This window comes from Aethalodelphis obliquidens, unplaced genomic scaffold (assembly GCF_003676395.1).
Source record: "Aethalodelphis obliquidens isolate GAN/ISIS:26980383/991018 unplaced genomic scaffold, ASM367639v1 scaffold75, whole genome shotgun sequence".
Taxonomy (NCBI): domain Eukaryota; kingdom Metazoa; phylum Chordata; class Mammalia; order Artiodactyla; family Delphinidae; genus Aethalodelphis; species Aethalodelphis obliquidens.
In genome coordinates, this window is record NW_020838019.1 from 6,353,967 (window position 1) to 6,368,042 (window position 14,076).

A 14,076-nucleotide genomic window follows, 5' to 3' on the forward strand; every position below is an offset into this window, starting at 1 on the left:
TATTTGCTGCTGAATTAATATAAATATAATTAAAATATATGTGTTCCTTTTGTCTCAACATGTGTTCCTATATGTGTGTGTGTGTATATATATACACATATATACCTAATATATGGATTTAATGAATGTAATACTATAAAAAGAAGTTGCTGGCTATGCATTACTTTTTAAAAAACAGCTTCATTGAAATAGTATTTACTTAGCATAAAATTCACACTTCAGTGGTATTTAGTATATCCACAGAGTTGTACAAACATCACCACAATCTAATTTTAGAACATTTTCATTACTCCCCCATAAGTACCTATTATCAATCACTCTCCATTCTTCGTCCCCTTCCCTCCAATCCAGTCCTAGGCACCCACTAATCCACTTTCTGTCTCTCTAGATTTGCTTATTCTGGACATTTCATATAAATGGAATCATATATATGGCCTTTTGTATCTGGCTTTTATCATTCTACATAATGTTTTCAGGGTTATTCCATGTTGTAGCATGTAGCAGTACTCAATCCTTTTTTAAAAAATTATTTATTTATTTAGGCTATGCTGGGTCTCAGTTGCGGCACGTGGGATCGTCGTTGTAGCATGCAGGATCTTTAGTTGTGGCATGCGGACCCTTAAGTTGCAGCATGCCTGCAGGATCTAGTTCCCCCACCAAGGATCGAACCCAGGCCTCCTGCATTGGGAGCACGAAGTCTTACCCACTGGACCATCAGGGAAGTCCCCTCAGTCTTTTTTATGGCTGAATAATTTTCCTTTGTATGGATATAACACTTTTGTTCATCCATTTGTCAGTTGATGGATATTTGGGTTGTTTCCACTTTGGGGCTATTATGAATAATGCTGCTATGAACATTTATGTGTAAGTTATTGTGTGGACATATGTTTTCATTTCTTTGGGGTTTCTGGGTCATGTAATAACTATGTTTAACTTTTTGAAGAACTGTTTACCAAAGTGGCTGCGCCGTTTTACATTCCCACCAGCAAAGTATGAGGGTTCTAACTTCTCCATGTCCTCATCAACACTTGTTATTGCCTGTCTTTTTTATTATAGCCGTCCTAATGGATGTGAAGTGGTATTTCATTGTGGTTTTGATTTGCATTTCTTTAATAACTAATGATTATTAGAGTGTATTTTATTGTGTGCATATTGACCATTGTATATCTTCACTGGAGAAATGTCTATTCAAAAATACTTTGCCCATTTTAAAATTGGATATTTAAAAAAATGTTGAGTTGTAAGAGCTCTTTATACATCTGGATACTATACCCTTATCAGATGTATGATTTGAAAATATTTTCTGTCATTCTGTAGGTGTTTTTCTTTGAACTTTCTTAATGGTGTTCTTTGAAGCACAAAGGTTTTCTATTTTGATATTCAATTTATTTTTTTCTTTAGTTGCTTGTGCAAAAGTTTTTAATTTTAATGAAGTCCAATTTATATTTTCTTTTGTTGCTTATGCTTTTGGTATCATATATAAGAAACTATTGCCTAACCCAAGTTCCTGAAGATTTACTCCTATGTTTTCTTCTTAGACTCTTATAGTTTTACCTCTTACATTTAGTTCTATCATCCCTTTTCATTTATTTTTTGTATTTGGTGTGAGGTAGGGGATCCAACTTCATTCTCTAGCGTTTGAATATAGTTTTCTTTCTCGATTTAAATGTCTTGGCACCCTTGTTGAAAATCAATTGACTATAAATGTAAAGGTTTATTTCTGGACTCTCAGTTCTATTCCATTGATCTATGTGTCTATTCTTGTGCTAGTACCACACTGTCAATTACTGTAGTGTTGTAGTAAGTTTTGAAATCAGGAAGTGTGAGTCTTCCAACTTTCTTCTTTTTCAAGGTTGTTTTGACTATTCTGTGGGCATCACTTCTGTAGGTCTCACTGAAGTAGGGTCTAATCCTTAGTTTTGCAGTTTTAGGATCTTGATTGTATCAGTTTTTCCCCAAAGTGAACAGTACCAGAGCATTGGTTCATACCCCTCAAACTTGCAAGAAAGTGCCAAGTTTGATATACCATATGCATTTTGAGATAGTCCTTTTTTGGTAACCTCAACCAAAATGCCTATACAGGGAACTCCCCCTTACAAGGTGCCAAATTAGTTGATAAAAGTTTGCTTGATAAACATGGAATTGGAAACTAAGGCTGAGGGAGGAATATAGTGTAATGGTTAAGAGTTACAGGCTTTAGGGCCAATCAGTTCTAAGTTTGAATCCTATCTCTGCCACTCAATGATTGTGTAACCAGGGCAAGATTTTGAACCCTCTCCATCTGTAAAATGGGGAAAATAATCCCTTTCTCATAGAGTCGCTGTGAAGGTAAATTAAAATAACAAATATGCAATACTATAACAAAGTTGGAAGTTGCTGGCTTCCTTGGCTAAACCCTTATAAACCCTTACACAGTACTTGGGACTAGTTAGATTTCAGTAAATGTACCTATTGGAGACACTTGTAGAATGCTTCATTCGGGTTGTGAAGAAAGGCTCTCTGACATAGCACAGGCTTCCTAGTGACCTGAAACATCGTGTCTACAGATATGGGGGTCTTTTTGGTTTGAAAGACTTTGGGTAGGAATGGACCCAATTTTACTCTAGAGTGGAATAGAGGATCCTGGAGAGAGCATTGCTACCACCTGGTTCTGGACATTCCATTGCCTGATGGAACTAGTAGGCCAGTGTTGCTAGATTTTGATGTTGATGATATTGATTCTTATTAATTTAAATTGCAAAGAGTAGTGTTTACTGATGTAGCCTCTAAATTCTGGGATTTAGAGCCATCCTTTGCAATGGTTTTTCCAGAGTGCACATATCCAGAAAACTCAGTTACCAAGAATACTACTAAGGGGCTTCCTTGGTGGTGCAGTGGTTGAGAGTCCGCCTGCTGATGCAGGGGACACGGGTTTGTGCCCCAGTCCGGGAAGATCCCACATACCGCGGAGTGGCTGGGCCCGTGAGCCATGGCCACTGAGCCTGCGCGTCCGGAGCCTGTGCTCCGCAACGGGAGAGGCCACAACAGTGAGAGGCCCGCGTACCGCACAAAAAAAAAAAAAAAAAAAAATACTACTACTAAGATTTCAGAAGTAAGCAAAAACTCGTCATTGAGCAAAATGTCAAAAACCCTCATGTGCTTGGGGACTTCCCTGGTAGTCCAGTGGTTAATACTCTGCGCTTCCAATAAAGGGGGCCCAGGTTTGATCCCTGGTCAGGGAACTGTATCCCGCATGCCCCAAATAAAGATCCCACATGTTGCAACGAAGATCCTTAATGCAGCAAAGAAGATCCCGCATGGCACAACTAAGACTGGTGCAGTCAAATAAGTAAATAAATAAATATTTTTAAAAACGAAAAAAACGGCCTTCCCTGGAAGTGCAGTGGTTAAGAATCCGCCTGCCAATGCAAGGGACACGGGTTCGAGCCCTGGTATGGGAAGATCCCACATGCTGCGGAGCAACTAAGCCCGTGTGCCACAACTACTTAGCCTGTGTGCCACAACTACTGAGCCCACGCGCCTAGAGCCCGTGCTCTGCGACAAGAGAAGCCACTGCAATGAGAAGCCCGCACACCACAATGAAGAGTAGCCCCTGCTCGCAGCAACTAGAGAAAGCCCGTGTGCAGCAACAAAGACCCAACGCAGCCAAAATTAATTAATTAAAAACAAAAACCCAAAAAACCTCATGTGCTTAACTCACAGGAGAACCCCACAGAAAATCTTTACTCAAATCTTGAAAGTCTAAACTAATAGAAGTTTATGTGTCTAGGTTCATAGTACAATAGAAGCATTAAAAAAAAAAAAAAAACAACGAAAGAAGGTTGTTAGGTAGGACAATGGAGAAGTGTCAGCCCAGGAGTGATAAAGGAGACAAAAAAACGCGAAAACAAACAAAAAAAAACAGATGTAAATTTAATCATAAAAACAGCATTCTAGAGGTCATTATTATAGGGACAAATCTACATAATTTTGAGGGCATTCATTGGTCATAATAAACTGCAATAGTGTTGATAATGATGCTCCTTAATCACCAAACTTTATTTTTTCAAAGGGCTGTATTCAAGAAAACGTGAGTTTTCTTGGGGAGAAAAGTTCTGTCAAGTAGGTAAAGTTGATAAATGAGATGTTACTGGCCTTAGATTTGACTCAACAGGTTGGATTTGCAAACTAAAGTGGTATTCAAATAAGTAGTGTAGCGAGCTCAGAGATGAACGGTTTCCGTGCATTCTTATCCTAGTGTGTAGTTGTTGTTAAGTATCCTTGAGGGGAATCGAAACTGTAATTGTAACTTCTCTCTCAGCAGGGTTTTCTCCTAACCCTTGCAGTATCTCAGCTAAATAGAGTTGTGTTGTTCTACTCTGGAGAGCCTTCACGCGGAATATGAAGAATGAAATTACTTGGCAACTAGCACTCTGTATACCGCGGCCATTCCATTCTGGTGAGGCATAAACAAGCACAGTGACATTGCTCTGTGCTTCTTTGTGAAGACAGAAAGTCAAGAGATTTCTGTCAACTGTAAAGTGAATGTTAGATATCACCCTCCTAGGATTTGAAACGGTAAACAGTTCCGAACAAACATCAGGGAGGCTGGCTGAAGTTCTAATGTTCCATTATTTTGTCTTCTCTCGTTCTAATATGGATGCTGAAGTTTTAGTCAGGTATTAAAGCCAGCTCAGGGCCTGAAAGAGAGACCGGTAGAATTTTAGAATCGGAAGGCTTTTAGAAAAATGTGTCCAGCCTCTTCATTTCACAGAAGGGAAAACCGAGGCCTTGGGACACGTTATGATTTAATGTAGGTCACTCAGTTAATTAGTGACAGAGCGAGAGGGAACCCAGGTTTCCCCACGCCTTCTTAGGCCGCGGTTTTCTATACGCCCCCTGCTTCTGGCCCAACGTCACCTTCTTCCCCGCCCTTCTTTTTTGGCGGGGGCGGGGGGGTCTTTCTTTCCCTTCATAGCTGTTTAATTTAGAACGTGGGCCTGACCATGGAGATGACTAGGTGTGTCAGCCCCAGCTCTCTACCACTCGAGGTGCGTACTCTCTCTAGATTAGGGCTTGGTGCTGGATCTCTCCTCAGCCTGGTGCCTTTTCCGCGGCAGGTGCTTAGCACCTGGACTGAATCGCTGCATCATCGCGGCGACACTCTCCTTGCTCCCGATTTTAAAGCACAGGCGTGTGCCACCGCAGTCTCAGAGCGAAGTGAGAACCAGGGTCCAAGACTACGGCCGTGTCAAGAGGGAGGCTCTAGAAACTCTCGCGGTTCCTCGGCGGCCCCGGGCCCAGCGTGTGAGTGACCTCGGCGCCGACCCCGCCACCGGTCAGCTCGCGGCTAGGGCATGCCTGCCGGGCCTGACGTGGCGGCCGGGCCGCGGGGAGGGGAGAGGCCGCCGCGAGGGCGCGGCCTGACGTGGCGGCCGCGGCGGGGCGGCGACGGGAGCCCGGGCCACTGCACTGCCCCGCGCTCCGGCCAGAGGGCGCCCGGCCCCAACACTTCCCCGCCCCGAGGCCGCCCAGGGCTCTCGGAGTAACCGCACCGGCGATTGGGTCGGCGGCGCGCGGGGCCATGTTGGAGCCGGGCGGCGACCCCGCCTCCCGCCGCCCTCCGCCCCAGGTCAGGCCGGGCCGTGAGGGAAGGGGAGCGGCAGAGAGGATCCTCCCTCCTCGGTCGCCCGACGCGGCGGGAGCAGCGGCGGGAGCTGCCGCCGTCTCCACCGCCCCTCCGAGCCCGGGCCAATCAGCGGCGCGGGCACAAGTATGCAAATGACGCGCCGGTGCTGCCGGAGTGCCGCTCGCAGGGGCTGGTGGGGTCGCGCTGGGGGAGTGAACTGGGCCAATCAGGCGGGTGCGTGGCGGCGCGGGGGAGGCGGTGCCCCTTCACTCCTCCCTCCTCTCCCTCCCGGCCCCGCGCTGACAGGGGGGCCTGGCCGCGCCGCCGGTAAGTGCCGCAGCTGCCTGTCGCTGCCACCCGCCGCCCCAGGCGTGGGGAGGAAGCCTGGGGGCGCCGCAGGGCAGTGGCCGCTGCTCAACTGGTGGGGAGAGGCGGGGGCGGGTTCTGTCAGCCGGGTGGTCGCCTGAGGCCGCCCCCGCCCGACCAGCCGCGCGTGTCAGTCTCGGTCGAAGCGGGGGGCGCAGGGGGCGCCTCAGTCATGGCGAAGCCCGAGAACCCGTGAGCGGCGGTGAGTACGTGCCGCCGCCGCTCCGCCGAGGTGGGGGGGTCGGGGCAGGCCGGGCCGCGTTGCCGCCGCCGAGGTGAGGGGCTGGCCCCCGGGGGCGGGCGGGCGAGAGCGCGGGGAGGCCGGGGAGGGGCCGCTGCCCGCACGTGCGGCCCAGCCCGCCCGCGGCCAGCCCCGCTCCTGTCATGGCTGCGGGCTGCTGCCCCCGCCCCCCAGCACGCAGACCCCGGGGTCCGGACCCGGCCGCAGCGCCTGTTGCGTCGGATGGAGGTGAGGGCAGGGCGGGCCGGGCGTGGGTAGGCAGAGCCTCCCTTCCCTGCCCCGTGTGAGGTCGGGGCCTCCCCGTCCGCTCGCTTCCCTCCCGAGGGTCGGGCTTCCCTCCATCCTGCAGCCTCTTCCCCCGCCCGCCTGCTTTCTCGCCTCCGTGACTCATGACAAGGCGTCCCGCGCGAGTGCTGGGTGCCCTCGAGCCCTGGACGCCCTCGGCGCTTTTCCTGGCCTAGGCGTCCGGGTTACGACCGCGCTGCCTCTCTGCTATTCTCCGTCCCGAGGGCCTCTCCATGTCTGCAGCAGGGCCCGGACCCCGGACCCCACCAGCCCCTGTGTGTGTCGGGCCTTCGCCGCGATTGCTGCTTTCTTGGGATCTGGGTGTGGGACGTGATGGGTGGTTCCAGGGCTCTCTTCGCGGACATGCATCCCAAAGCCAGGCACGACCCAGAAAGCCTGTGTGTCTGACTGGCCTGTCGCAGTCGCCAGCTCAGAGTGGTTTCTGTTTGTTCCTTTTTTGGTTTTGTTTTGCTTTTTTCTGGTTTTGTTTTGTTTTTAAGGAAAATAAAACTTTTCAGAACAAAGTAGACAAGAACTTGTTTTTTTAATGGTGATATTTACAGTGTCACTTTCTTGGAAGACTGGGATTTGACGCTTTTGTGACTTTTATCAGTTTATGTGAAATACTCATAAGTACCTCAGAGTCCCCGCCCCCCGTTAAATAAAGTTTATTTTCCTTAATGCAGTCATTATCGCAGTTTAATTTCTCAGTTTTGCATTCCACTTTTCAGCGTTTCGTTTTCTCTGATTTCAGTCTCACCACTTTTACTTAAGTAGCTATGATCTTGAAAAGGAAAGAGGGCTTGTTTTGTAATGTTACTCTATCTAAACTCTGTATAATTGTACAGGTACTTAGAACCATTAGGTCTACAAACACTTGAATATACAGAAGGTGAACTTAAGGAGGGATTCCACTTTACAGAGGGAGGGTTGTGCTGTGTTTGTTTTTGGTGTTTTTGTTTTTGCAAAAGGATGAACATAGTGTTTCTTTTCTGTTTGATTTACAGTACTTGAATTTAAATGTGACTTTTTGCTAATAGGTAGCACAGAGCCTTCCATATGATTGATATTTGATAAATATTTACTAAATGAAAAATATCTATTGCTCCAAGCAAGTAAAACCATGTATCTTCCAAGACTTTTCTGTTTATGCTTCCATTGCCTTAGCACTTCACATTAAATCGTTGTAGTGTACTACAACGTATTGGCAGGTCTCACTCCTTGGGGAATTTCCTATAAAATGCAGGTCATATAATATAGACATAAAATGATCTGAGAAAAAGGAAAGTAGTTGCCTCCCAGTTTTGCTTCTGGTATCTCTGTCATCCTTGAACGGTTTTAGGAGAGTGAGGGTAATTGAGAGTTAAAAAACAAAAACGTTGTGATTGATTAACTAGGAGAAGATGATGTCCTAAGGACATAGGAAATAGCATTAGGAAGAAAACATTGTGCTGGAGTAACCAGTAAAGCCTTCTTGACTTGGAAGGAGTGCTGATTAGAGAGAATCAGGAGTTTGTCACTTCACTAGCTATATAGATGTAGTCAAGTTTCTTAAATTCTGTGAACCTTAGTGTGCTCCAGTTTGACAATTCTGTGATTCTAAGTATCCTGAGATCCTCCTCTGAAATGCAAAAATTATGCTTGGATTTAAGTGTTAGAAAAAGCAGAGGTTTTGAAAGAAATAGTGGTATATTGGTATTTCAGGTAAGTTGGCCTTAACCGGAAAACATTTTTAGAATAACCTCAAGTAGGCAAGCATGAATAAAGATAAGCAGTGTTGTCAATGGAAAAAGCCCATGAGAAGATAAGATTAATGAAATCATAACATTTTCAATTTGGAAGTATCTCTAGAAACTTTTAACTGCAAACCCCTTATCTAATATAACTGAATGCCTTCCATAAGGCATTGAACTAGACCTTGATAATTTACCTATGGAAACAAGATAGAACTGAAGGAGGGGCTTGTGTAAATTTAGGAGGCAGGAACTGAAGTAACATTACAGATTTAGAAGTAAAATCTTTTGAAGCTTCTACCAATAGTAAAATTAAAATGTTGGTACATATGAATATTTTAGATTTTCTGAAGAGTTAGATCATTGAAATAAATGTAGAACAAGAAAAAGTCAACTACTTCGACAGAGAAGAAAAAAATGAAGTTCTAGAGAGATCAAAGGCTATAAAGGAAAAATAAATATGATTGAAATAGTAGATCTACTGGGGAAATTTCATCAGGTGTCAGTATAGTGAATAAAGAACACAGTGATAAGAATATGGAAACTTGAGGTAGTTGGTCAGAGTGAAAATGAGTTATGAAAACTAATTATGAGAGTGTGTTGTCATAAATGTTTGAAAAACTTTAAAAGCCAAAGATTAGAATTAGCAGGGATTTATGGAGACTGAGGTAGAATGATTTTATTGTAACCTTTCAAATGTTTTGTAGATGTTGTGGTCTTAACGTGATTAACATGTTTTAACAAAATACAGATTTCTTACATGATGAGAGATTTAGTTTTTTTACACTTATCTACTTTGTAAATATAAGTTGCCACATTCCAGTTCTATTATTGTCTTCTAACACTTTGTGTCTCTTAATTCCTTATTTGGGCTTCACTCCCCATACATTCTACCTCTCCAAATTTTACCAGTCTGAATACTCAGGTCAAATTCCACCTTGTGAATAAAATCATCTCTCATCATTGTAGCCCTTAAGTATTTCTCCTTCCCATGAAATCATACCATTATTTGTCTCACCTATTAGACATCGAGTACAATTTCCTGGCATTCCTCCTATTGTATTGCCTTTGAGTTTGCAGGAACACCTTTTGCTCCTCTCTTTTGGTAACCGTTGGAAAGTTGATCACGTGACGATGGGAGACCCAGAGGAGGGGAAGCCACTTAGAGCTGTAATTTGTTTCCTGGATTCTAGGTCATGCACATCCATTCATTCATCCACTAAGTAGATTTATTAAGTGATCCTTTTACTTATTAATTTATTATATGTAGTGTAATCCTTGCCTTTGTAGAATCTACAGCATAATAGTGGAAAGACATAATGAACAAGCAAATAAATGTAAAATTACAATTTGGGGTGAATTCAGTAAGGGAAAAGAGTGCTATGAGAGAAAAATGGGGAGGGTTTTAGTTTGTACGGTCAGAGAAGGCCTCTCAGGTGGTGATATTTAAGTCAAGACATAAAGAATAAGAAACCAGGCAGGAAAAGAGTTTCCTAGAATGGAAAAAATACGTATGAAGGCAGGAGAGAGATTAATATGTTGGAAGGAATAAAAGAAGTTCAGGGTGGCAAGAGGATAATAATGGAGGGAAACCGTGCAAGATGAAATGAGAGAGGCAGAGAGCAGATCATGCGGGGCCATGCAGGGCCTTGAAGGACATGTTAAAGACTTCTGGGTTTTACTAAGGACATTGCAGTCATTGAAGATTTTGAAGCAGAGGAGTAATATACTTAAAATTTTTAAAACATCACTTTGGCTGAAAATGGATTGGAGAAAGGCAAGGGTAAAAGCAAAGACATTGTGCTAGTACAGTTGTTGAGGTAAGACATGATGATAACTGGAACTAGGGTAGCAGCTGTAGAGATGAAGGAATGGAAAAGGATATATGTGTATATGTATATATAAAATTTGATTTGATAGAGACAGGAGATGGGAATGGTGGCGCAGTTGACAACTGCATGATGAATGGGATGTAAATGAAAGCTGTCAAAAATGACCTCCATGGACTTCGGCGCAGTGGTTAAGAATCCGTCCGCCTGCCAATGCAGGGAACACGGGTTCGAGCCCTGGTCCGGGAAGATCTCACATGCTGCGGAGCAACTAAACCTGTGCGCCACAACTTCCGAGCCTGCGCTCTAGAGTGCGCGAGCCACAACTACTGAGCCCACGTGCCTAGAGCCCGTGCTTCGCAACAAGAGAAGCCACCGCAATTAGAAGCCTGTGCACCAGGACAAAGAGTAGCCCCTGCTTGCTGCAACTAGAGAAAGCCTGCGTGCAGCAACGAAGACCCAACGCAGCCAAAATAAAATATAAGTAAATTAATTAAAAAAAAATGATCTCCACGTTCCTGGCTTGAGGAATTAGGTAGATGATGGTGAGATGTACTGAGAAGAAGATAGGGGGAGAAAAAGGATTGGTGAGAAATCAAGGTTTGAACAGTATCCATAGACAAGTGCTTCAGAAGGTGAGGACTGGTTTTATCTGAGTGCTGACTCTCAGTGAGGATAGCTTTAGCTATGTGTGTGACAGCACACTAAGACATATTCATAGTATGTGTTTTTAGCATTTTTTTCTATTTAAAAAAATTTTATTTATTTATTTTTGGCTGCCTTGGGTCTTAGTTGCTGTGCGCAGGCTTGCTCTAGTTGCAGGGAGCGGGGGCTACTCCTTGTTGTGGTGCCCGGGCTTCTCATTGCGGTGGCTTCTCTTGTGGCGCAGCACAGGCTCTAGGCACGCGGGCTTCAGTAGTTGTGGCTCGCGCATTCTAGAGCACAGGCTCAGTAGTGTGGCTCACGGGCTCTAGAGTGCAGGCTCGGTAGTTGTGGCACGCGGGTTTGGTTGCTCCGCGGCACGTGGGATCTTTCCCGACCAGGGCTCGAGCCTGTGTCCCCTGCATTGGCAGGCGGATTCTTAACCACTGTGCCACCAGGAAAGTCCCCATAGAATGCGTTTTGAGACAAAAGACTGGGCTTCCTATTTATGTTAGAAAAGTTGGTAACTGAAATCATCTTACTTTTTAACAATGTACTTCAATTTTTGAAAGTTTATTTGTGAATATCTTAATATAGATTATATTAAATATGAAGGTTTGAGAAAAAAAGAACTAGAACGTAGTATTAGATGGGTTTATGTATTACTTGGGTGATGGTGCGGAATAGAAAAGTCTTGTTTTTTTGATATTCTCAGGAAATTAACAATCTGAAAGTTATTAGCTTGTAGGCAGTCCGATATTAAATGTATCATTTTAAATGAGGCTTCGGGTGCTTATGAGTAAAAATTATAGCTTCTGTCATTAGTAGCTATTATTTATCAAATAGCTGTAGATATTGATGTTTCTGTTGTAATTTGGCATAATTAAATGTAGTTAGCTAAATGAATATCTAAGGGTTTTTTGTGTGTTTTTTTTGGTTATGCTTTAGAACTTTTTTAACCAGTAATTTTAGACACTGTTATTGCTACAAACAGACATGGTTTGAAATTTGGGGGGAAAGAAAGATTATCTTTTTTGGCCATTGGTTATTTCAGTTTAGTTTACCTGAGTAAGCAGCAACCCTGTAAAGCATATTAAATTTTATCCTAGAGGAATTCCTGGCAGTCCAGTGGTTAGGATTCCATGTTTTCACTGCCAAAGGCCTGGGTTCAGTCCCTGGTTGGGGAACTAAGATCCCACAAGCCATGTGGCCAAAAAAAAACAAACGAATATTGGAAATCAGTGGTTATTCTTCTGAAAGAAACCTGCTAATATATCTTGTTAGTTCTTTTATAAGAGGGAAAAAATGGTGAGGACAATGATTAAGTTTCATATATTTTGCATAAAATTTGTTTTATCTTAAAATTTTGTGCTTTACTACAGTTTGAGTAAATTAAAATTTTTTTTCCCATGGAATTAGCTGACTTGAATTCAATATATTTCTCTCTATATTTTCTTAGTTATCTTTGAAAGAGTTGCAGTAATTTTATGGGGGCAGAAACTAAAGTACAGGAGGTTAACAAGAAAATGGGTATTTGGAAAATGGAGGCAGTGGATAATTTATTTTCAATATTTGTCTTTGAATAGGATAGAAACAAGATGACTTCATTTGTACATTTACATTTTTGAGGTAGGAGAGATCTGATGCCTAAAGTTAGAAGGAAAGCAGGTAATTGCAGGGGGTGATTAAAGATCCTCGAGAGAGGTGGAATGTATGGGTGTAAGTCTCTTTGAAAGGCTAGATGGAATGGTAGGTATTAAAAGGTGAAAGATTTATCTTTGGGGAAGAGTCATGCTTCCTCTTCTGAAAATAGTATTTATAGAAGAAAAAAGGGATAGATGCAAAGACAGATACATGGCTTCTGTAAAGATGATTGGTGACTTTCAACTGGAAAACCTCAGAAGTGTAAGAGGCAAAATTGTTTTGGGGTGAGAATGTGGAACTTAGGATTGAAGAATTGAGGAGAGAAAACAAATAACTGCAAAGAGATAGCCTAGAAGCGTAGGAAAATGAATTTAAACATTAAACAAAAGGAAGGACCACATTGAAGGTAAAGGTTTGGTTCCAGGCAAATAGTAAATATTATAAATATTACAGATATTCAGAAACATTGAATTGGACTGAGGCAAGGAAGTAAAATTACAGTGGTGATGTTAATAAACTGTGGTGGGTTGAGTGAGTGAAAAAGAACACAAGGGTTTTGAAGGTGATGAGAGGACAGCATTGGAGATAATTAGTGAAAGAGTCTGAGGAGGTCTAGAAAAGCCTAACAGCCATGGGAAGGTTTGAATGACTATTGGTTGTTGCGAAGTCAGAAAAGAGATGACAGGTATGAGAGGGAAAGCTGCATTTATTAAGCACTTACTATATTTTAGGAACTTTGTATTTTTAAACTCTGCAACAACCTTGCAAGTTAGTGATAATCAACCTGGGTCTCAGTTTTTAGTGTATTTCAAACTTTGGAGAATTCTTCACTTAAATCAGTTTCCTGTTTTTAATGTTAATAGTATACACACACACTCTCTTAATTTGATTATGAGTATGATTTATGTTCAGGACCACTTCAGTTAAACAACTTGACCTGACTCAGTAGCAACTAGGAAACTTATAATCTGTCTTCAATATCAGCCCCAAATTAGTTATTCCCAGTTAGCTTTTACCGAGCGTAGAGATGAGATTGTATTTTTAAAGATTTCCCTTTCTGTGAGATGCAAAGCAAAGCTAAATTAAGTATGAATGCCAACAAAGTAAGTTTCAATAATTGAATTTAGTAAGTGGCGATCTACAGACTGAGATGTTAATATGAGCATCAGTTGAGTGCTATTAGATTAGTGGTTTCAGTTCTTTTAAACCAAGGAATGCTTTGTTTTTAAAAAATCCTACTTGACAGATCAATTTGTAAAGTAAAAGAATGTATAGGGTGAAATCTTTTATAGGGGAAGAAATGGGGGAAGGGGTGGTCTAAAGTCCTTTCTTTCTTTGGCTAAGGATCACCCAACAATCTAGGGAGCACAGTTTGAAAACAGTATTTACGCAGTACTTTATATGGGTTATTTACTACAGTTCTATGAGATCAGTACTATTACAATCCCCATTTTGCAGATGAAGAAACTGAGCTTCAAAATGATGGACTTGCCTAAGATTACATAGCTAACAAGTGATAAAGCTTACCAGTCTCTTTTCAGAGCCCTTACTTTTAACCACTATGCTATAGGTCCCTTGTAGAATAACTTATCAATGAAAGCAAAATTCTTTGAGGGATAACCAGGAATTAAGCTTCAGTTGGATCACTGAGACATTCTGTGTGTGTGTGTGTGTGTGTGTGTGTGTGTGTGTGTGTGTGTGTGTGTGTGTGTGTAGGGTAAATATATA

The 14,076-nt window shown here is 42.9% G+C and overlaps 1 protein-coding gene across 12 annotated transcripts in view; it reads left to right on the forward strand.

Annotated features, from left to right (window-relative positions):
- Window positions 1-14,076, forward strand: part of CHD9 (chromodomain helicase DNA binding protein 9) — a 236,146-nt gene that overhangs the window by 35,584 nt on the left and 186,486 nt on the right. For 4 of the 12 annotated variants that reach the window (XM_027092196.1, XM_027092205.1, XM_027092203.1 and 1 more), the window contains exon 1: window positions 5,838-5,935. The exons of 2 other annotated variants lie outside the window; for them this stretch is intronic. The gene's annotated coding sequence lies outside the window, so the exon portion shown is untranslated. Of the gene's footprint in view, window positions 1-5,631; window positions 5,936-5,966; window positions 6,177-14,076 lie in introns of those variants that run through there. 6 more of the 12 variants (XM_027092197.1, XM_027092198.1, XM_027092207.1 and 3 more) reach the window with 5 other exon arrangements.